At 41.3% G+C, this 24,296-nt stretch overlaps 1 long non-coding RNA gene across 1 annotated transcript in view; it reads left to right on the top strand.

Annotated features, from left to right (window-relative positions):
* The window catches only part of LOC132368935 (uncharacterized), a 33,741-nt gene extending 9,674 nt beyond the window's left edge, over positions 1 to 24,067 (top strand). The window contains exons 2-4 of the long non-coding RNA XR_009504190.1: positions 8,112 to 8,251; positions 10,549 to 10,701; positions 24,007 to 24,067. This is a non-coding gene — a long non-coding RNA (uncharacterized LOC132368935). The remainder of the gene's footprint in view (positions 1 to 8,111; positions 8,252 to 10,548; positions 10,702 to 24,006) is intronic.
* Positions 24,068 to 24,296: the final 229 nt, after the last annotated feature.

Below are 24,296 nucleotides of genomic sequence, written 5' to 3'. Positions count from 1 at the left end.
TTCTTCTGCAGATGTCACACCTTGTCACCACCCACCCCCGCCTCGGTAAGAACACCCTGCAGGCATTTGTTCCCTTTGAGTAAATGCCACTCTCCAAAGAGCCTTTCTACAGGATAAAACATGTTTCGCACAAAGTCCATGCCTGATTCAATGAAGGGGCATAAAGGACATTCTTCCCAGAGGTAAATGAATGATCTAAAGTGTAGAGGATACAAAGTTTTGAGGTTTTTTTCCCACTGGCTGCATCTTATCAAAGTGAAGATTCCTATTGCTGAATCATTAACAGCTGATAGTGTGCATTACAGAGTGGAAAGAAGAAAAGCGAGAACTAATAAGTGTTTTGGTCAACAGACACAGGAGTCTTTCCTTTTACAACAGAGTGAAAGAGACAGGAAAGAGATGTAATTTTCTGTATTTCTTTACTCTTTGCCTGGGGCAGCGCAGCCCCTGCCTTTGAACAAGGTCAGGTGCATTGTGCGTGCCCATGGTTTGAAGAGCATTGAAAGATTCCTGGAGGGGGTGTATCCCCAGGAACAAATGGCTCTGTGGGGGAGGAGAAGGGACCCCACACAGGCTGCCTCTTTATCTCCCCAAAGTAGAAGCCCTGCAGGCTCTTAACTAGCTGGGGTGGGTTAACACCTGCCTGGAGAAAGAATGTACTCGCTCTCTGGTCACAGGTAGCTGATTTCCTGATGGGCAGGGCTGGAGGCCCTTTTCTCTCTCCATCTCACTGGGAATTTTTCTGTCTCCGTCTCACTGGAAAATGGATAGTAGACAACTATGCAATGTTTCCAAGTTGAAAGATCAGGAGGCACTAACTCTCAAAGCACATAGCAAGAAAAGAAAAAACTGAAAATATCAAATGTGTACATATTTGTATTGATATATTGAATATAGCTGTCCATTTTTGTATTTCAACATTATTTGGGGATATATAAGTATTTTTGCTGTGTCATGATACAGTCGATGGAGGAATTAAGGAGATTTGAGATGGGTGGGGTAAATCAGTGTGGTAATTGGTGTTTATTGAGGTTTTCTGTGTGTGGCTATTAGAAAATGTGTCATTTTGGTTAATACTTTAATGATAAATCATGGTCTCTTCTGTTAGGCGGTTAGCAGATTATCTTGGAGAACAGGACATGCACACACATAACATTTCTAACAAATCAATAAGTACCAACTTGTATAACATACCACAAGCATTAATAGAAGATTTAAATGCTCAGGCTCTGTCAAGTGGAAGAGTAAATAGGAGTCAGTCATGATAAGGTGTGTGGATCTTACTCCGGAGACTTGGGGTTGGAAAAAATATCATTTCTTTACCATTTTCAAATGAATTAATTCAGATTTTTATCATGATCAAGAGGCAGTGAGTTCACCTTCCTACTCTGAACGCATAGCAATGACAGATGAAATACTTAAAAGGCAGGAAGAAAGAGACAGAGAAAGAGAGAGAAAGAAAGAAGAAGGAAGGGAGGGAGGCAGGGAAGAAACCAGGAAGACCCAACCAGGCTCTGGTATAAGATAAGATCTCGTGGACCAGACACAAAGGGAAAACACAAACTGTGGGTTGTCTGGGCTCTGGAAGTAGGCACCAGTGACTGGGAGCTTGATCCCTGTGGGACAAGGGGTTCTAAATGTGAATGAGACGTGGAGCAGGGCCAGGCTTCCTGTTTGATGCCAGAGGCAGACAGTGCTTTCACTCTGCTGGGACTATGGCTTCAGATGAAGAACTCTAAGCCTGGGGAGACAAGGCACAAAGACAATGTGTTACTCTCAGGAACTGAGCCAACTACCCACTCTGTAAATGGATCGGCCATACCCCTCGATGGCCCCTAGGGGCAGTACATCCTACGCTCAACTGTAAAACCTGGTTCTGGTTTAGGAATAGGAGGGCTGGGCTAGGCAGTCAACCTGTCAGGAAGGGAAAAATTTGGAGGGAATACTCAAAATAAGCCTGCAAACCAAAATTCCAAAACAGAGGAAGAAAGGCTAATTTCTCGCAGGACAGCCAAAAAACAAAAGACTTGGAAGAATAGTTCACTCCAAATGAAACGCATCTTAGAGAATCGTCTGAAAAGATGTCAGCATAAATTTGTTGAGGTTGTTCAAAGAGACAAAGGCATTGACGATTAAAGAAATAAATTATGGAACAGAAATAGGCACAAATAAAATGAAAATGAAACAAATTAAATCATACCCTAAGCTAGAAGGGCTGGGAAGCCGACCTTGATCATAATCAGACTCCTTCACCTACTGAATACCAAGGAAGCTGAGGCTTCTGTAACGTTATAAGATGAATGGAAGAGCTCTAACGTTAGTCCATCCCGGTCATTGCTAATATTCTCATTGTCCAGGCCCTTATGTTCCCCATGATGACTTGGCTGCTTGAGTTACGGGGCAGGGATCACGCTGAAGCTGAGAGCCTCCTGTCTAGGGCTGAGCCTTCCTGGCTGGCATCCCCTCAGAAGTCATGTCACTGAACAGAATGCCACCGAGGAGAAGTACACTGGTCCTATCACTCCGGTCATTCCTATCACTTCTGTGTTTAAAACGCACAGGTTCTCAGGCCCTACCCAGAAATTTTGATTCCCTAGATCTGGGTCAGGGCTTAGAAATTAGCGTTTCTAACAGGCTCCCTTATGATTCCTATGCGGCGGACCCAGCATTTGGTGAACACTGTTATTATTTACAGTCCTCATCTGTCAAGTGATGAAACCAGGCAGGACCAGAAAGAACAATGCTGGCCCAGGTCACACAGCTAACTGTAGCCAGAATAAAGCCCAATCCTTTCTTCTGCTTATTTTGGGTTTAATTCCCTCTTCCTTTTCTAGTTTCTTAGGTAGAAGCTGAAGTTGTTGATTTGAGATCTTTCTTCTGTTCTAATATAGGGGTTTAGTGCTATAAAGTTCCTCTTAAGTTCTGCCTTAGTGGAATTGTACAAATTCTGATATGTTGTGTTCATTTTCATTCAGTTCAAAGTACTTTGTAATTTCCCTTTTGAATTCTTCTTTGATCCATGGGTAACAAAGAAGCATGTTATTTATTTTCCAAATATTTGGAGATTGTCTGGCTATCCAGACAATACCAGGGTTATCAATACCTGGTTTTGATTTCTATTTTAATTCCTTTGTGGTCAGAGAATACACTGTGTATGACTTGAATCCTTTTTAATATATTGAGATTTGCGTTATACCCAGAATACGATCTCTGTTGGCAAATGTTCTGTGTGCCCTTGAGAAGAATGTGTATTCTGCTGTAGATGGGTGGAATGTTCTGTAAACGTCAGTCAGGTCATTTGGGTTGGGAGTGGTGTTCAAGTTTTCTGGCTGATTTTCTGCCTGCTTGATCTATCAATTATTGAGAGAAGGATGGTGAAATCTGCAACCACAATTGTGGGTTTTTCTATTTCTCCTTGTGGTTCTATCAGTTTTGGCTTCATGTGTTTTGAAGCTTTGTTATTAGGTGTATAAATGTTTAGAGCTGATATAGTCTCTTGTTGAATTGACCCTTTTATCAGTATGAAATCGACTTCTAAAAAATCCCTGATAATATTCTCTGTTGTGATACCTACTTTGTCTAATATTAATATAGCCAGTCCAGCTTTCTTATAATTAATATGGCATATCTTTGTTCACTCTTTTACTTTTAACCCATTAGTGTCTTTATCTTTAAAGTGGTTTTCTTACAGACAGCATATAGTTGGGTCTTGTTTGTTTTATCCAATCTGATCATCTCTACCTTTTAATTGGGATGTTTAGTTTATTTTTATTTAAGTTGATTATTGATATGGTTAGGTTTAAAATCTATAAACTTGTTATTTGCTTTCTATTTGTCCCTTTTCCCTCTTTTTCTTCTTTTCTGCCTTCTCTCAGATTATTTGTTATGATCGCATTTTATCTTCCCTCTTCGCTTATTTAGATATAATCCCTAGTTTCATTTTTTGAAGGTTTCTTTAGGGGTCATAGTATACGTCTTTCACTTATCAAAGTCCACCTTGAATCGATATAATACTATTTTACATGTAAGAACCTTAACAAAAGCAGTTTTATTTTTTTCCCCTCCCAGGCTTTGGACTATTGTTGTCATATATCGTACTTTTACCTGTATTAAAAACCCCACATTATGCTATTTTTGTTGAGTCAATTATTCATTAAAAATATATAAATAATAAGAAAAAAACATAATATACTTAACCCATGTAGCTACCATTTTTGGTGCTCTTCATTCCTTTGTGTAGATCCGTAGTTCTACCTAATATCATTTTCCTTCTGTCTAAAAGACTTCCTATAATATTTTTTGTACTGTGGTTCTACTGGTGATGAATTCTTTCCCATCTTTGTATGTCTGAAAGAAAACTATTTTTTGAAAGATATTTTTGTCATATAGAGAATTCTAAGAAGACGGTTTTTCTTTTAGCACTTTAATATATTTCTCCACTGTCTTCTCACTTGAATTTTTCCCATGAGAAATTCATTGTCATCTTATCCTTGATCCTCTGTATGTAATGTGTCTTTATTCCCTGGCTGTTTCTAAGATTTTATCTTTATCACTGGTTTTGACCATTTTGATTATTATGTGCCTTAGAGTAGTTGTATTTCTGTTTATTGTGCTTTTGATTCTTTGAGCTCCTTGCATTTGTGGCTTTATAGTTTTCACAAAATTTGGAAAATTCTCATCCATTATCCCTTCAAATATTTTTTTTGTCTCCTCCCCTGCCCTTCAGGGACTATAATTGCTAGACAGCTTGAAGTGTTCCCACAGCCCCCTGAAGCTCTGTTCACTACTTGAATACTTTTTTCCCCCTCTATGTTTCATTCAGAGTGGCTTCTGTCTCTTTGTCTTCAGGCTCATTAGTCTTTTCTTCTATAATGTCCAATATGACATTAATCCTTCCCAGTACATTTCTCACCTCAGCCATTGTAGTTTTCATCTCTAGGAGTTCAATTTGCATCTTTTTCATGTTTCACTTCTCTACTTACAATCTTTAGTTTTTCCTCTAGCATTTTGAACATGTGGAATATGGTTATAATAACTGATTTAATATCCTTGTGAACAAATTCTGTAATTTGTGTCAGTTCTGGATTGGTTTTGATTGATCAATTTTTTTCTCTTCATTATGCTTCTTTGCATTCCTGGTAATTTTTGATTGGGTACCATAAATTGGAATTTTACTTTTTTTGGTGCTGGCCATAATGTCTTTTTAAATAAATATTCTTGAACTTTGTTCTGAGATGCAGTTGGGTTACCTGGAAACAGATTGATCCTCTCAGGTTTTCCTTTTAAGCTTTGTTAGATGAGACCAGAGTAGAGTTTAGTCTAGGACTAACTTTTCCCACTGTTGAGGCAATACCCTTCTGTATACCTGATGCCCTGTGAATTACGAGATCTACGTGGTGAGAATAGGCAGTATTTCCTGCCCTTTATGATCCCTGCTGATTGTTCCCTCTAATACTTTCAGATGTTTCTCTCCCCAGACTTGATAGTTTCCTCACCTGCATGCATGATCAGTACTCAGCTGAATACTGGAGAGAAACCTTCTTCAGATCTAGAGTTTTCTCTCTGTACAGCTGTTCACTCTCCAGCACCCTGGCTTCCGCTGACTCCCAGTTCCAATTCCTCAACCCAGGGAAACTGCGAGGCTCTGCCGGGATTCCCCTTCCCTGTACCACAACTGGAAACAAATGAAGTGAACCCTACAATTGCCCCAGCTTATTGTTTAGAAAGATCTGGAAACTCTAGGCAATAAGCTAGGGCAATTGTAGAGTTCACCGCATTTGTTTCCTCTCTCTGGGGTACCACTGCCTTCATTGCCTGATGTCCAACGTCTTGAAAATTCTTGCTTTGTATATTTTGTTCATGTGTTTAGTTGTTTCAGGTGGGAGGGTAAATCTGCTCCCTGTTATTTCATCTTGACCAAAAGCAGACGTCTCCTCAAATACTTGTTAAAGTGAAGAGTGGAGTTTATACAAATGAAAGTATTACAAAATTATTGGCCTGATATCACATGAATATGGTAAAAATCATGAAAGTGCTTTGTAAATAACCGAAGTCTAGAAAATACAGTACCTGTTCACTCCAAATCATTCACTACACAAGGGAAGTAACTGAGGCCTGCATGGGCCAAGAGATGCAGTAAAGCTCACACAATTCCTTAGTGCGAGAAGTAAAACCAAGTTTGTCTTTCTCTCCCTGTGTCCAGTATTCTTGCCAATATTCCACTGTTTCAAGCTACCCCAAACCTGCTCATTAACAAGGAGAAATTTCATATTCTTATAAAATATACCTGATCAAATCATAATGCCTTTGCATTTGGAAGCCATGAAAAACAGCCACTGGTTCAATTTATTTGCATCGTTAGAAAGAAAAACTTTTTTTCAACCTCCTTATAGACACATTCCTTCCACTGAAATGAAATATGTTTGCAGTTCATCTGGAAAGGAAAGGATTGCTGTGCCATGTTAAGTGATAGAATCTGACAATGGCTTAAGGCCATTGCCCCTTGTAAACTGTTTTTATGAGGAGCAGGACAGGTCAATTGCCACAGAAAGCATACATCTGACCACTAGCTCTCCATCTGTACAGGTCCTTTAATCTATTAGGCACCATAGGTTTGATCTTGTGGGGCCTTCAAAATTTCCAAGGATCTGTGGAAATATTAGAGGTATGGGGGAAAATTGATTGGTTCCAAATATTAAAAAGAAAATCACAAAATTAAAACGAATGTTTTTATCTTTAAAAATGCAACATGGGAACCTGCGACTGCAAGTCAACTCTTACATTTCTATATGCATTTAATTAAATGTGGTTATCAGTTCATTTTAATATACTTGATATGATGTGAGTGAGAAATTCACAAGAGTGCTCATGGCCACTAAAGATCTTTAAAATGCCCCATATTTAGTGACTGAAATTCCAGAGAAGTATTCAGTATTGCTTGTCACCTTTGCTTGGAAATAGTGATGAATTCCACGATATCCAAGTTTAGTTAAGGTTTTTCTTTTTTCATTTTACCAAATGGGAGTGTGGCTTTAGTAATTCCTAATTGGTTTGCATTTTTGCTTGTTAAATTTGCTTTGCCTGTGAAGTCAGTTCTCAAACAAGATCAGAGAAATCCATATCCCAACAGAAATAGGTCTTTTTTTCAGTGATCTTCTGTTGAAGACTTGTAACCGATCTTAATTACCCCATGGCATCTGGAATGCAAGAGCATTTATATTTCTTAATTTTTCTAAATAAAATTAGAGCTGCTTCCAACACTCCTTCACCATGGTTAATGAGAAGTTTGTTTATCAGGGCTTCATCACCACTCTTGGATCTTACAAGAACCCCAGGCTTGCGTCATCCAGGAAAATGGAGGATAACGCAATTGGGATGGAGTTTTTTCCTTATTTCGCAAACCTTTAAGGACACAAAAAACAACTAGCACTGCTGACAGTCCCTCAAACGATCCTTCACACCCTCACCAAACTCAGCCAAGGAAACCTTTTCTGGGACCCCCATGTTTAAGCCGCTTGGTTTCTAGTTCCACAGGCACAGAGTCACTCCCATCTGAGGTTCTGCCACCTCTAGAATACCCCATGGCAGTCACCTCCTGCCTCTGCCCAGCTTCAGGAAAAACCAGCCACACTCCAGGTTCAGGCTTCTTCCTTCTTCCACTCATGTAGAGCGTCAAGTCCCCATCTGATTCTTTTTCAGGCAACGTAGCCCATGCCCTTGATGGACATAGCACAGTGTTTCTCATAGCGTGATCCAAAGAAAGCTGGTGATCCCTGGTACCCCATCAAATAATCTGCTTGTGCTTTACCAGTTTCAGATGAAAAACAGCATCCAAGCAATTTTGTTCCCCTCCACTTCACAAATTGGAAATGTAAGATCAAGCATGAATTTTACAGAAATCCCTTTATCAGGTCCTTAACAATAAGCCCAAGCTTACCATGAAGCCCCTGATGGAATAGGTGCCAAAGGGAATGAGATGAGACAGAGTCTAAGAAAAGACCAGTGTAAGAGCTAAGACTTTGGAGGTCTTGTTGATAGCATTAACTAATGAGAACTCTTCCAACGGGTTCTCCTTTAACCGTGTTACTCATATTGCTCTTTGTTTTTTTCAGCTTCCCTAATGAATAGAGTGCAAAACAGCTGAAGAAGCAGCCTTATTGCTCAAAAGCAAATGTTGATACATCTCAGGGCTTTGAGCGTGGGAGATGAAGGGCCCAGCTTTATGCCACTTAAGGTAGTAACGTGGTTGATGGTAAGTGAAATCATGTAACAGAAATCTACTTTTTTAAAAAAGCCCCCTGACGCTAGTCCTCATGAACATTGTGAGACATTTTAGGAAAAGCTAGGAAGCATTTGTAAGAGAGGAGAAGGAGTTTAGTCAGTGGGATAAAAGCAATCTTGTAAAAGCTTAAATTTGCACCTCTTTTCCCACGGTAAACCTTCCCAGGAACATTCAAATTCCACCTAACACATTACAGAAGTATTGGTATATTCCTTTTCTTCCAGACATTAAGGTAACTAATAGATCTGACATCAAGAATAATAAACTACCTGCAGAGCAATGCAATACAACCAAGAACAAGATTTTTTTTTTAATTGGAGTATAGTTGTTTTACAGTGTTGTGTTCGTTTCTACTGTACAGTGAAGTGGAGTTCCCTGTGCTGTACAGCAGCAGGGAACTCATTAGATATCTATTTTATACATATTAGTGTATATATGTCAATCCCAACCTCCCAGTTCATCCCACCCCACCCCCCTTTCCCAGCTTGGTTCCATACATTTGTTCTCTACATCTGTGTCTCTATTTCTGTCTTGCACACAGGTTCATCTGTACCATTTTTTAGGTTCCACATATATGCGTTAATATACGATATTTGGTTTTCTCTTTCTGACTTACTTCACTCTGTATGACAGTCTCTAGGTCCATCCATGTCTCTACAAATGACCCTATTTCGAAGAACGAGCTTTTTTAAATGCTGCTTTCTCCTCAGTTCCCTAGCAAGCGGCACCATAGTCGTCCCTCTGTAACTGCTTTTGCCTTTTTAATCCATCCTATGCAATTGACATCTCATCCTACCCAACTCTGTTCTCTATACTTGATTCTTTAGCACTTTGTCAGTTTAAAGTACAGTTAATTATCACATTGTCTTCTCACTAATTGCTATTTGAGATTATTTTGTTTCCCTAACTAAATTTTAAACGTCTTATGAACAAAAAGTATTGAAACTCTTTGGCATACCATAATAACTAAAGTAGGCATATGTACCTAATAGCTACACAGTTATACAATCAATAATTACTTGACTCTTAGGTTTAAACCACACATCAAAAATAAACAAAATTGCATTACTTCTTAGGTTTTTTCCCCTCAAAATTAGATATAGCCTTAGAGGTACTGCAAAATATTAGGTTATTTGTTGTGAAATCTTTTTTTTTTTCTTTTAAAAGTCCCTTTTAGATGAAGTGAGAGAGTAGCATTGATATATATACGCTACCAAATGTAAAATAGATAGCTAGTGGGAAGCAGCTGCATGGCACAGGGAGATCAGCTCGGTGCTTTGTGACCACCTGAAGGGGTGGGATAGGGAGGGTGGGAGGGAGACGCAAGAGGGAGGGGATATGGGGATATATATGTGTACATGTGGCTGATTCACTTTGTTGTATGGTGGAAACTAGCACAACATTGTAAGTCAATTATACTTCAGTAAAGGTGTTAAAAAAAAAAAAAAAAGTCCCTTTTAGAAAACACTGGTCAGGAAAGTGCAATACCCCCAGAGAGATGGTGACATCACAGGACAGCAACGCTAAAATGGACTTTCGCATAGCAATGGAATTGCTTTAGTTCTAACTTGAGTTCTTAAATTGGATTGATCCGCTTAAGAAGGATAGAACCATTTCACAGGCCTGTATGGAAGAGTTAAATTTGGGGCAGGTGGAAGACTAACCACACAAAGAACAAGACTCAGGTCAAAGGTCTTCCTGAGAGAGAGGCTGCCTCACTCTGCCTGATGAAACCCTTAGTGTCTGTCATGACCTTCAAAGCACAGAAAAGTGCACAGCCCCACACAGGCCCCTGGTCCTATCAGCTCTGTGATTGGAGTCCAGATCACTGAATTGCAGGCAGATGACCTCAGCTGCTGACTGAATCTGTCGGGCTCACTTTTAAGCATCTTAGAATCCTTTTGTGAAAAACCAGAGTCTCCTTCCTTCCCTTCCTGTCTGGTTTGCATCACTGACAAATTCCACTTTTCGTCTCTTGAAAAAGATATTCTTCCTCGGCCCTGCCCCTGTGGAAGAACACAAACTACTCCGAGATGAGCTGGTATGCAGCCTTCATCACAAAACAATGATAAGTGGTTGAGCTAAAGCATCCAATAAAGCAGCTAGAAGGAGAAAAAGGCAGAAAGAATGTGTGCCTTCTTCAGAAACAGCACTCCCCATCCATCAGCTGAAAAGGAAGTCGGGGACGTGGCTTCAAGTTTTCATTAAAATGCAACAGGGCATCAAGAAGTCGGATTTGGACCAACAATGAGATATTTTTCTTACAGTTCCTTTGCTCTGGACAGCTTTGCTGTGGGCTTCAAAGTTCTCTCTCTGACCAAACTCAGTGAAGTTGCTTCCTCCTCTTCTCTTTGAACCCGGAGCTTTGGGAAGGGCAGCAAAGCAAGCCGAAATGAAATTGCCAAACTTATGGTTCTCCGGTGAGTGAGATTTTCTCTAATGCTTACCAACTGTCACCAGGTCAGATGGATTTTTCTGCTTGAAATCCCTTGATGCATTAATTTCTCTGCCGTCTTAGGGTATCCTTCTGAAAGCAACCCCAGCAGCCATAAAAACAGAAAAAGAAAATGCATAGCGTAACTGGTGCACAAAAGGACAGTAAGGAACAAAAAGCGAGGAGAGGGCAGGAAGAAAGGTCTTTAGACAAGCATGTTATTTGCTTGGTTTTTGATTCAGAGGGCAATTCACACAGAGCTCTACTCAGACCCACCAGGAAATGCATGAGGTGCTGGGTCTGGGTCAGCCAAACAAGAAACCCTGAAAAGCAGCTGCATATGCTCTTTTCTTGATTCATCTAGTGCGGTGACTTTTTTTTTTGTAAAAAACCTTTTGAAGCAATGAAACCACGATATATAAAACAGCTGACAGTGGGTCTCTCTCCTCGGGAGCAGCCCATATGAGCTTCCAAACAGGTGTGGGGTTGGAGGCATGAAAGGCACCATTCCAGGGGGTTTTAATAATCTAGGAAGTGGCAACACAGGATTTCATTTTTTTGGATACAGAGGGCTGACATCTAAGTTAGAGGGCAAGAAGATATTCTCTCTGAAGCAGTCGTGTACAGTTTCTTATTCTTTCTGGTTTCTTGAGCTAAAAATTAGCATCACTTTTAATAGATACCACAAGTCTTATCACCCACCATCTAACTGCCCTCATCTTCCTTCCTTCAAAACACATCTCAACAGATATTTATTGAATGTTTCTAGTGTCCAAGGTGCGAGGCACTAGCTGGTTATTAAAAATATAAATAAGGACAGTAGTATTAGTAGCAGTAGTAGTAGTAGTAATAATAATAAGAGCAAACACTTCTATAGTATTTATTTAGTGCCAGGCACAGCTCTGAGCTCTTTATATGTATTTAGTCATTCAATCATCGAAACAACACTCTAGGAAAGATATGATTATTATTTCCAATTTACAGATGGGGAAACTGAGGCACATAGAGGTTAAGTAATTGGCCGAGGTCACATATCTAACAAGTGGCAGAGCTGAGATTAGAACCCAGGCAATCTGGCTCCTGAATCTGTGCTTTAGGCATATTTGCTTTATGTACACTGTCTTTGGGGTTTATTATCTATGCTGCAACAGAGAAGTTTCTGCTCCTACAGCTTTCAACGTCTATCTGTCTCCTTTCTGGAACTCAGTAAAGGACTGTGGACAATGTATACATGAGAAAGGCTAATGACATCTGGGGACACGAGGGGAGAGAGGGTCGTGGGAAGAGATCAGATATCTTGCCGATTAGGCAGGCAGGGGCTTTGGAGCATCGAGAATCGAGCTATTACTACAAATGTGACACATGTGCAACCATCACTGTGTGAAGCCTGGGACTTACAAATTAACATATATAACATTTGAATTTTAGTCCAAATAAATGTACAGTCTGTTATTTGGAAAGGAATGATGACAGAGTTATATTTCAGTAGATAGATCTTTGGGGCCTCTGTAATTCATACTCTTCCATCTTTCTTAATTTGGCAAACATTTATTGAACATTGTCATTCTTTATTTTCTTTCCCCTAAGCAACCACTGAATTATCTTGGGAATATGAGCCAGTTAAGAGTTATTGCAGGCCCAGAGAATAACAGGTCTCTGTTATTGGAACAGTATATTCCATATTCCTGCTCAAACACAGACCTTTATGCCATCTAAGACTAGAAAGAGAACCAAGTGTAAGAGAAGACAGTTCTTTATTATTGAGCACAGTACATTTAACATAATAGGATATTACTGGTGGACTGACTGCTCTAAAACAGAGATACTTAGATAAGGTCTCCAGCCAGCTCTCAATGAGACAGATATTATAGGTGGGCTGAACCAACACCCATTCCCAACACCTTTATCCCTTGTCAACCTCTATCATGGAAAGTAGGAAAGCTAAATACTCATTTTACCCACTTCCCTTGCATAATGGACATGTGATGAGATTCTGGACAATACAATGTAAGTGGAAGTCTGCTAGGAGGTTTCTGGGAAAGATTTTGCATTTCTGATAAAAAAGGACAATTGCAGTTGGCATTATCGTCTCCTCCTTTCTTCCTGATATGAATGTGGAAGGGCTGTCTAGAGCAGCAGCAGCCGTCTTGTAAGCAGGAGGAAATAACTATGAGGACAAAAAGGATACAAAGAAATTGGATCCAAAATGGCATTGCTGAGCAGTTAAAAAGAACAATGGTTCTACCTCTACCTTTCTTGTTATGTTAGATGCTATTTAGGCTACTATTCGTTGAGTCATCTCTTCTTACAGCCAAACACATTCTTAGCTAATACACAGGAATCACAGAAAATCCATAGCTATTTGATACCTCTCATTTCTCAATTAGAATCAGTGTTTTTTAAGACAATAGCATGTGCTTGTATAATGAGCCAGTATTTTTTTTTCCACAGTGACCTTGACATGTCTCTTCACAGAAATTAACGTTGCCATCACAACTGACATACATTTGGCAGGAACAATAAGTCCCCTTCCATTCTTGTCCAGCTTAGATTCCATGATCATCCTTACAATCAGTTTGGAAAAGACCTTCCTCTCTAACCCCTACTCCCACTCTCATACTCAATTGGCAAAACCCCAACAATAGAGAAATCCAACCATCTCCCTCTTCTTGTGGGCAGCCAAGCTACGAAATGTTGTAGACTGGTTTCACATTAGGTTCATACTTGCAAACCTCAAATGGGCCCTCAACTCTGCACAAAAATTTAACTACATTTCTTTAGGGCTTACTTTTCCCCTCTTGGAGATGGCTTGTATGCCCTCCTTTCTCTTCTCCATTTTTTCATTTAAAAGCATATCCCTTTTTGCTCCACCCTTGCTACTCAAAGTGGTCTTTGGACCAGCATCATCAGTATCACCTGGGAAACTGTTAGAAATGCAAAATCTCAGCCCTCCCACCCTCCTCCCCGACCCCGCCAGACCCGATGAATCAGAATCTGCCATTTCACAAGCTTCCTCGGGGGCTTACAGGCCCACGTACACCAACATTTGAAAAGCACTACTGTTGACTTTATCCCTTCTTACGAACTTCATTCTCTTTGTCATTCTCAATCTCCTGAGTCCTTATTTACTTTTCCCCTAATTCCTTAATTCCTATCAGTAAATACTATCTAGTACTTCCTATCTAAGAAAATGAAAACACTTCAGGCCCCACTTTTTTTTTCCAGTGTCTACTCCCTTTTCCCTACTTCCCTTTACCAAGTCCCTGAATTAATTCTCCACCTTTGCTGTCTCGACTTCCTCCTCTCCCCTTCACTCCTCAACTCAATCTGACTTCTGTCTCTTCTATTCCACCAAAAAGAACCCTTGGCAAGGCCACCCATCACCTGCATGTGGCAAAACCCAGTGCTTACTTCTCTGAGCTCTTCTTCTAGATCTCACAGCTAAGCTCTCCTTCATCTGAAGATATTCTTTTGCTGGCCTTTCGGATCCTGCGTTCTCCAGGTTTTCCTCCTTAGCAGCTTCTCCATAGTCTGTTTTGCCAACTTCTCTTCCTTTACCTCACCACTAATTATTGGAGTTCCTGAGGCTTAATCCAGGGCCTTGTCCTCAGGTGATCTCATCCCATTGCATGGCTTAAATATCACCAACATGCTGAGGTTTCCCAAATAATCTCCAGGCTCTGAAATGCGCTCTGGTCCGTTCACCAACCTATATGATGTCTCCATGTGAATCTCTTGTATCTCAAAATTGTCCTCCTTGAAACTGAACTTTTGATTCCTACCCCCTCTTTTCAAAAACTTTTCCTCCCCTGGTCTTCTCCCTCTTAGTAAATGGTACCACCATCCATCCAATGGTGTAATCCAGAGACATAGGAATCATTCTTGATGCCACTTTCCCGCACCCCCTACAACAAATAATCAATAAAATGTCTCTTTTACCTGCAAAATATCTCAAATCAGTCTCCATCTCTCCATCTCTATTTCACCACCCTGGCCAAGCCACCATCATGTTTGACTTGATCCACTGCAAAAGCCTTTTCACTGGGTTCCCTTCTTTACCATGTTGCCTCCTCTTATCCATTCTCCCTACAGAAACCAAACTAGTCTTTTAAATGCATGAATGTGATTAAGTATCTGACCCATGTAGAACTCTTCAATGGCTTCTCATTGCATTTAGAATAAAATTCAAACATCTGTAAACTGTCTGCATGATGTGACTCCTGCTACCTTGCTACCATTCTCTCTCTCTCCCACTGTACACGGCTTCCCTCCACCTTTTTGAAAATCTTGAGTCTCTTGCACTTCTGGGAACAAAATGTTTTCTCTTCCTGGCTCCTCCTACTCCCTCAGGAACCAGCTTTGATGTCTCCTGTTTAGATACCCCTTCCTTAACGACCATACTTACTTCCCGACACACATTCCCTTTACTCTCTACACTGCACCCTCTTTCTTTTTCTTCGAACTCAGTTTTAGGCAGTGTTAAGGAGTGTGTCTTAACTAGGCAGCATGAAGACTATAGTATATGTTAAGGGGTGATCTCCACCTCTTACTGGGAGAAAGGCACCGGAGGAAGCAATTCAACAGAACTGACTGGATTGCACTGGCGCTGTCCCACACAAGGTGTCACTGAAGGCTGCAGGCGCTGGTGTTGGTCGGTACGTCCTGAGTCATGAGCCCACTGGGCCCAGTGAGCAAGACCGTGCTCTTGTGGGTGGCGTAGGCTTTCCCCACATGGAGAAGGCATTGCCTCTGTCAGCGATCTAAGTTGCTTCTGGAACAGGAAATAAGGCTTGGAGAGGCAGGCCTTAGACTGGAGGAACTAGAATTTGCATGCTTTCCCTGGGCCTTGGCTCTGAGGCTGGACACGCCTCAAGAACTCGGAGTGGCCTGGCCTCTCCACGCTGGGCCTGTGGGCTATGAGGATAGCCGACCCACACGCCAGTAAGATGGGCTCTGCTCACAGTTGTGGTGTCCAGATCAAGAGAAGGACCTTCTCTCAGGCTTGAAAAGGAATGGTAAAGGGAAGAGCAGCCTCCATTCTGCCTCGCAAGGGCCAGACTGGTGTTTGAGGCAGTGACCTGAGGGGGACAGAACCTTGGGGCTTTAAAAAAAAGTGGTGAGGCAGCATGATGAGGAACAAAGATGCTAGGGACCCATTCGAGCGACCTGTTTCTGAGCACTGGTGAAAAGCACTCAGCAGGACTGGGTGTAACTAGGGACACCTGGGCTTGTTGTCCCCACCTTCTGGAGGGTAAGAAAGAATCTAGTCCCTCTCATTCACAATTCGTTACTAAATATATGTGAAATTATATTTCTAGTCGTAGGCTATGAGACCTTCTCTTGTTTAAGGTGGCATTTCTTGACTTATAACTGGCATTTCGTGTTTGTGGTTTAGTCAGAAATCTTTTAGGTGCTGGGACAGAAACTCAAAGTAGCTTACGCAGAAAAGGGAACTTATTGGCCCATGTACCTGAGAAGGAGTGGCTGGGAGCCTGGGGCTCAACCATGTCAAGGACTCAATGCAGCCCTCTCTCTCTTGGCTTTGCTTTTCTCTGTGTTGGCTTCATTCTGAGGGAGACTCCCCCCGATGTAACAAAGGCAATACTTGCCGGTCCTAAGCTTTACTCTCCTTACAGTTAACAGTCCCAAAGGAAGCGTAAAAATGGGCCACTTCCCTGAAAGATCTCACAAAAATCCTGGAAAGAACTATGACTGGCTTGACTTAGGTTACATGCCCATACCTGAGCCAATCAGGTGCAGACTAAAGGGCTGGACCAACCATAGCTGGGTACCAGAGGAGGTGAGACCATGTGGTCAGACAGTGCCATCAAATAGGGGAAGGGCAGCTAGCTCCTGAAAGGAAAAGATGCAGAAATGACAAAAAGTAACGTCTTTTTCAGCGAAGAGCATATAAATAGTTGAAAATTTAACCAAAAGCCTTTACCAGTAGGAAATGGAGATGATACACAAAAGTGCAGACACAAATGATACAGAGGAACAACTAGAAAGAAGGAAAAATCCTAGGGGCAAAAAAGAAAAGGGATGACAAAGAGCAGAAAAAGGTAAAAATGTATTGATTCCAAAATAACCAAAGACCCAACCACACAGTTGAAAATATACCATAGACTATGTCGATCCCCATGGTTTCCGGGAGGTATAGAAATGATTCCCAGAGCTGAAGCCCTGGGATATTCAACCCAAGACAGCATCACCCGCTTCAGGCCCAAGGGAGGAAGGGAGGCTATTCACAGACTGGAATTTGAGATAACAAGAGAAAAGTCATGCATATGAAACTCACAGATTTTTAATTTGTCCTCTATTACATCCTGAAAAGTACATTTCTATGCAGGATATCCATATTTTAAGATATTCATAGGAGTTCTGGGAAAGGCAAATAGGCCAAGAGCAGCAACTTTCCCTGAAGCAGGCTACCAGTGGGATTTATATATGATCAAACTAGTATAGTGTTTTGCACATAATATCCAGGTGGCCACAGACAGAAAGAAAGTCTCTGGTGGTGATCTTGAGACATGGTCTGGTGAAATCTGACCAAAAGTCTTAAATCAGCCCTCAAACTGCTTCCTCACCAGTCAGTCTCTGGAACAACAGCCTGGCTGTAGAATCCTGTTATAGATAAACATCTGGAATGAAGGCAGATTTCATAGACCAGAAACCATCCAGTAACGAATATATTTTCACTCTGAATTCCTTAAAAATAAGAAAAGGCATACAAATAGGGAGAGGAATACAGAGGATGAAAAAGATTTTAGAATATATTGCCACGGACACCTTATTTTTACAAAGAAACCTGAAGAAATTAACATAGCAGCACGGTAGGCATGGGACTCTGTAGGCACCTCATCACATGGCAGAAGGGTGAACGCTAAAAAGACACCATGGCTTTAGCTGAAGGACCAGCATAAAGATGTATTTTATTTTCAGTATTTCCATTCATCATCTTCCCTCCACAATCCCTCGGTCCCTTATCTACAGCCATCTTTATCTACAGCATCTGCAGTGCTAGGATTCTCCCTGGTCAGCAACTCTTTGAGCTGACAGGACATCTAGCAATGTGAAAAAGAGCAAAAATTCTAGAATGGGTGAGGAGCATCCGTGGGGCTATGTGAGTGATGGAAAGGAAAAAAGGAGAGTACACATGTCTCTCTCTCTCAGCCAGCCCCTCAGGGGTCTAATCAGTTCTACAAGAAATCATCAAAACAACTATTTCATTAAACACCAGCCGTCATCACTGTTAAATCATTTTCTAGGCGCCACTCATCTTTCAACTTCAAGAGCTAGGACACTATATCACTTGGTCCTGAAAATACAATACTAATAAATACCATACCTTGCAGATTCAGTTTAATCAGCCCTGTCTTGAAATAGCTGTTTACTAATTTTGCATAATATAATTAAATGCCCAAACACTGTATTTAAGAAACATTAAAACTATCACTTATGCTGATGGGAGTTGGGAAATTCCAAATTTAGCATGTCTAATGGTGTTGCAAAAATAAGATTTTCCATGAGGACAGCAAATTGGAATGGGAATTAGGAAGTACAGTTCCCCTTCTAGTAAATATTATGATTCATGAGGAATACAAGAGGCAGGAGCTCAGGGAGGCTTAGAATCTCGTTCAACACTTCCTCCCTTAGTGAATCGAATCCTCAAAAACTGAATTTGGTATTAGGTTTCAGAAGCTCCTAGCTATGAGGGTTTTCAGGAAGAGGAAGAGGGATGTGGTAGAGCAAGCTGGTCATTTCTTCCACTTTCCAGACTGTCCATTCCTTCTCTATCATCTGCTATCTCCCCACCCCCTCCACCATCAGCTAGGAAACCTTGGGGTCTTCCTTGATTTCTCCCTCTTCCCTAGTGTATCTTTGACAGGCTCATATCTGAACATTACTCTCCAGTCCACATGGCCTCATCCTAGTGAGGCCCATGTTATGTGATGTCATACCTTCTCTGGCCTATTGCAAGGGTCTCTCAACTGGTCTCCTATGTTCCAATATCACTTTACTCCAGCCTTTGCTATTCATGCTATTGAATTAGCTTCTAAAATGTATATCTCACTCCCACTAGTCAAATCCCACCTATACACCCCAAACGCTTGTTGCTGAAATTCAAATTTCCAGGGCGGTTTTTAATACATTTTGAAGTTTCTCTACTTAAATACTCCCAGCCACATCAATCTACTTCTTCTTCCTTAATAGAGTAGGTAATTAACCTAGCACAGTGCTTGGTATATGTAAGGGAGGGTAAGAAATATTAGCTTAACCTACTTGAATAAAAGAAAGCTATTATACTCCTAGACTTTCGCCCATACCATTCCACCTCGCTAATGCTCTCCCTTCTCTTTGCCACTTGTCAAAATTTGATCTTTCTTCTAGGAGATCAAGTTCCACCTCTTCCATGAAGCCTTTTCTATCCAGACCACTGTGGTTATTCTCTCTCTAAACTTCTGCAGCAGTGGCCTGTTGAAAGGATTATTTGGTTCCCTCCCAAAGGAGAGGAAGCTGGGGTATTTATCCACCAACTTCCATCCATCACTGGTTGAGATCTGTTTCCAGGAATATCGATGCACTGGCATTTTGACTTGCCTCATGCATGAGCCAAGAGGGAAACCCTCAGACAGAACGCAGTGGGTCTTGCAGTAGAAAGCTGCAGGATTGTAAGGGAATGTTGAGTTCCCCGGGGACATGGAAGGGAACATCCTTTCATGGTGCTAGGTGTAGAAAAGCTTCCCCAGTGACTCTCTTGAATTTCAGATACACTTCTCCTTGCCCCCGTGTTGCAGAAGTAACCATATCCCTTCAAGATAACAGTGTTAGTAAGTAACTCTAGTAACTCCTTTCTCTATCTACTAGACTACAGGCAGAAGGAGCTCAAAATAACTCCACAGCAGTGGATTAGTATGATGTTCTGTGGAATATCATGATAACAATGTCCTTTTGAATTATATTCTGTCAGAGAGCTGACTAGTTAACATAGCCCTTGGACAAGGCTCTGACTGGTTATATCTGCCCATCTTTGGATTTCTACTTCCTGATACAGCCTGAACTTATGCGTAATAGTTACATACCAAGTACAAGAGGCTCTGTTGCTATGTTCTGGTAAAGACACTGTACCTAGCAGTTAGTGTGATTGAGACTATTACTTGATTAAGTTTATGGTGGTCCTCCATAATTTGCCATGATCTACCTGGATTTTTCAAGGACTACGTTAATATATCAAATGTAGAAAACAGTGTAGGAAATACACAGAATACCCTGGGTTTATCCTCTGTCTGAAACATATCTACAGAATCTTTTTTTTTTTAACATCTTTATTGGAGTATAATTGCTTTACAATGATGTGTTAGTTTCTGCTGTATAACAAAGTGAATCAGCTATATGTATACATATATCCCTATATCCCCTCCCTCTTGCATCTCCCTCCCACCCTCCCTATCCCACCCCTCTAGGTGGTCACAAAGCATGGAGCTGATCTCCCTGTGCTATGCAGCTGCTTCCCACTAGCTATCTATTTTACATTTGGTAGTGTATATATGTCAATGCCACTCTCTCACTTCGTCCCAGCTTACCCTTCCCCCTCCCCGTGTCCTCAAGTCCATTCTCTATGTCTGCGTCTTTTTTCCTCTCCTGCCCGTAGGTTCGTCAGAACCTTTTTTTTTTTTAGATTCCATATATATGTGTTAGCATACAGTATTTGTTTTTCTCTTTCTGACTTACTTCACTCTTTACACAATCTTTTTTTTTTTAATTAATTAATTAATTTATTTTTGGCTGTGTTGGGTCTTCGTTTCTGTGCGAGGGCTTTCTCTAGTTGTGGCAAGCGCGGGCCACTCTTCCTCGTGGTGCGCGGGCCTCTCACTATCGCGGCCTCTCTTGTTGCGGAGCACAGGCTCCAGACGCGCAGGCTCAGTAGTTGTGGCTCATGGGCCTAGTTGCTCCGCGGCATGTGGGATCTTCCTAGACCAGGGCTCGAACCCGTGTCCCCTGCATTAGCAGGCAGATTCTCAACCTCTGCGCCACCAGGGAAGCCCCCCAGAATCTTTGAAATCTTAATGGAGTTACTAGGAATGAAAAACAAAGCTTCCTTCAACTGGCAAGAGTTGGAGATTGGCTCCACCTTGATGCAATCTGTGGGTTCACTATGGGAAAACCACCAGAATGCAGAATAAGCAGAAACACAATGTCAACACGCAGAATAAAGTTGGGAAACTACATTAAATTGCTATACTTTATTTACAGTAATGAATCTTAAAAGAAGCAAATTGATTCATGCTAATAATAGACACCATTACTAGAAATAAGGTCTTTGAGATTCTCTGGCTATACATTGCTAAACTGTTAAAAAGTTACCCATGTCAGAAGCAGAGAACACTGAAGAGCTTTGGGGCTGAGACCTCAAAGTATGAAATGAAAATGGTACAAGCCTAGATCCTAGTCTCACTCAGGAAGAGTATTCGGTGGTCACCTCTGGACCAGGCTAAAGCTTAACCATTTTCCCTTCTGTGAAACTGGTTTGTAGGATTTCAGGCTAAACTGTTGATGTCCTACACATGGTGTTAACACTGAGTATCTCAGACTTTGGGGACTATACCTGTAGATTCTGATATCATTTTTCTGGTGGAGATAAAAAGCCAGGGTTGGGCTTTCCCTGGGGGGATGGGTTGTTTCCACCCTTAGTCGTCCTGGGAAGAGTCAGCTCCTAAGACAACATAAAGACTAAAGAGACAGGCTCTCGGGGAACTAATACTTTGAGAAGGAGATAAGCATACAAACAAATGATTATTAAAATAAATACTTATAAGCAAGAATAGGAGAACTGGGTTATTATTATTTTCATCACAAGTTTAGCTGCCCAAACAGGTTTAGCCTGAAATCCTACGAACCAGTTCCACAGAAGGGAAACACATAACCCATATCAAGGACCCACAAAACTAGAAAGCAACCATTTTATCCTGCAAAATAATCTCCAAGGTGATGGAAACTATGCCAAGAAGAAATGGGCTAAGGAGCAAAAGAGATCAAAACAGAAGCAGTGGTTATATTGGGTTTACACCTCACAAAATCTTTGATGGAAAAGACCAGCTCTAATTGACTGTGTCTATATTAACGCTGCTGCAGGCTTCCTGAGATGGTAAATAGCAGGTTGCTACCTGACCAGCCTTAGGGACTTGTCTGAAGGGACACGTCTGTGACTAGTGCTCCCCTAATCATAACCTCCTCCTATTGCTCATGACGGCCAGTGGGGACCTCCACAAGGCATGGATTTCTATAGCCCATTCATCAGAATGGGAAGTTTTCTCTCCACACATCTTAGGGAACTTTATTTTGCAACATTATTTGATTTGTGGAGTCCATTGATTTCTAAGGCAAATATACCTACTAAAGCTAGTTAGAAAACCAACAGTTCCTGCAGTGACATCATCACCCCTACCTACAGAGCATATGCTCATAGACCCAAAGAGCACTCTTACTATTCTACCACCACTAGACAGATCCTAATTATTGCCGTCTGTCATAATAAAAAGCAAGTATATTAGTCCCGTCTTTATGTCACATAAAAAGATGCTAAACATTACACCTGGGGATTTGGTACCTTCTTTTCACAAATGTGTCCCTCTTTCCCTTTGTCCACGGTGCTGCCAAATGTTACCCTTTAATCTGAACCTAATGGATAATGCCCCCACTTCATCTACTCTCAGCAGCTGTGGCCATCATCTAAATGAATACATGAGTTGAATTAATGTGCAATGAGTGCCTACAGTGTCCTGAACTATATTAAAAATGAGGAGTGATGGCCCCAAGGAATAAGTTCCTATTTTCTTTGAAGCTCAGAATCTGTGTGAGGAATAGATTAAAACCATCTAATACATAGTTCACCTCCCAACTGTGAGCTAGAAAGATGAATAACTCATACGAGTACTTTACTTTGGTTCTGGGATTTATTTTTGTGCTAACCTGTACTGGTATGGAGGAAATTCTGGGAATTCATAAAACTTCAATCAAAATAACAAAACCACAATGTGAAGCTCTAACTCTGCCAGGAAGGTGTTCGATTTCCCCTTGGCAGTCCATTCCAGACTGAAGAAGCCATCACTGTATAGTCAGGGGCCCCCAGGAAACAGAAGGCATGGTGGGATCTGTAGAGACTATAACAGAAGGATTCTTTAGGGAAGTTTGGGTATAATTACGGAAACTTACAGGCAAAGTTGAGGATCCCAAGGACAGCACCTGAGGAAGTCATTACCTCCCTGAGAACTGAGATAGGAGGAGGAAGGGAACATGTTACTGGAGCCTGGATGAGCTTAGAGAATGGAAGGGGTTCTCCTGGGGAGAAGCAATTGTCATGGAGGGATGCAGCCACAGACAGAACTGCAGTGGGAGCAGGGGGAGAAGGAAAGAAATTCCTCTCTCCTCCTGCCCTTTCATCTCTTGCATTGCCTCACATTGGCCAAATCCAACCAGAAACCAGAGCTTGTTAAAGCCCAGATGATGGAGCCTGTAAGGTCAGGGTAGAAGAAGGTGGAGAATGGATTTGGGGAAGGGCGGAAGGTGAATGACCAGCACAATCACCACCTAGACCAAGGTCAAATCCCAACCTCTATTGAATTGTCTTTTCTTGCTTTAAGGTAGTATTTCCCAAAATATATTCCAGATGGGGGTTGGCGGAGAAGAGTAGGTCTGTGCACAAATTCATTTAAGAGACACTGAATTAACGCATTTAAACAGGCTTCACTACTCCAGGAATTTTTAAAGCTGCAATAGACTAAGGGTCATAATTTTTTTTTCAACAAATAATTGTTCAGCACTGTGATGAACCAGGCACTGGGCTGGGTGTTGGTGAACAGGAAAGACACCTACACCTGCAGTACTTACAGTCAAGTGGAGGGCAGGCAATAAACAGGAATCAGAAAACTACAAAATGTTTATGACAACATTCTCAGATGAAGACAAACTGTGTGACATGTCCCAAACGAAAGTTACTTAGCTTCAGAAATATATATTTCTGGAAATTTTTTAGGGAGAGAAGGGCTCTTTGATAAAGGCACTCTGAGTTTTGCTTCACTATTAGTTACATATTTTTGGTCTGAAATTTACATAATTAAATGCCTAATACGTAGTTTTGATGACAGCTTTTCACCCTGCTGGCCCTAGACAGTCAGTCAGAGAGTAAATTGGATACTTATGGAAAATGGATAGTGGGAAGGTAACATGAAAATGGAGAAGCAATATCTTAGTTGTCAAAGCCATTTTAATCAACTTCACATTTTCCTTGCAGGGTAGACCCTGTACGGCAAGATGGTATTGTTACTGAAACGGCCATGGGCTGGATATGTGTGAGAAGATAAGCCCACTTACCAGGTTCTAAGGCAAAGTCCAAAGTGGCTTGACTAAGATGAGACAAAGAGCAGAAAGTAACTTTCAAGAGAATTTGTTTGTAATACACATTTACCTGACTTCTGTTAGAGAATAGCTTTTTGTAAGAAGGTGTATGGCAGTTGTGGTAGATGCTGTTTGGTGCTTCACCTAGGAGCCCTTTGCTGGCTGGTGCTCGTCACCCAGGCCACT

This window comes from Balaenoptera ricei, chromosome 7 (genome assembly GCF_028023285.1).
Source record: "Balaenoptera ricei isolate mBalRic1 chromosome 7, mBalRic1.hap2, whole genome shotgun sequence".
Lineage (NCBI taxonomy): Eukaryota > Metazoa > Chordata > Mammalia > Artiodactyla > Balaenopteridae > Balaenoptera > Balaenoptera ricei.
Note: the sequence above shows the minus strand (reverse complement) of the source record. Positions and strands in the feature narration are given on the sequence as shown.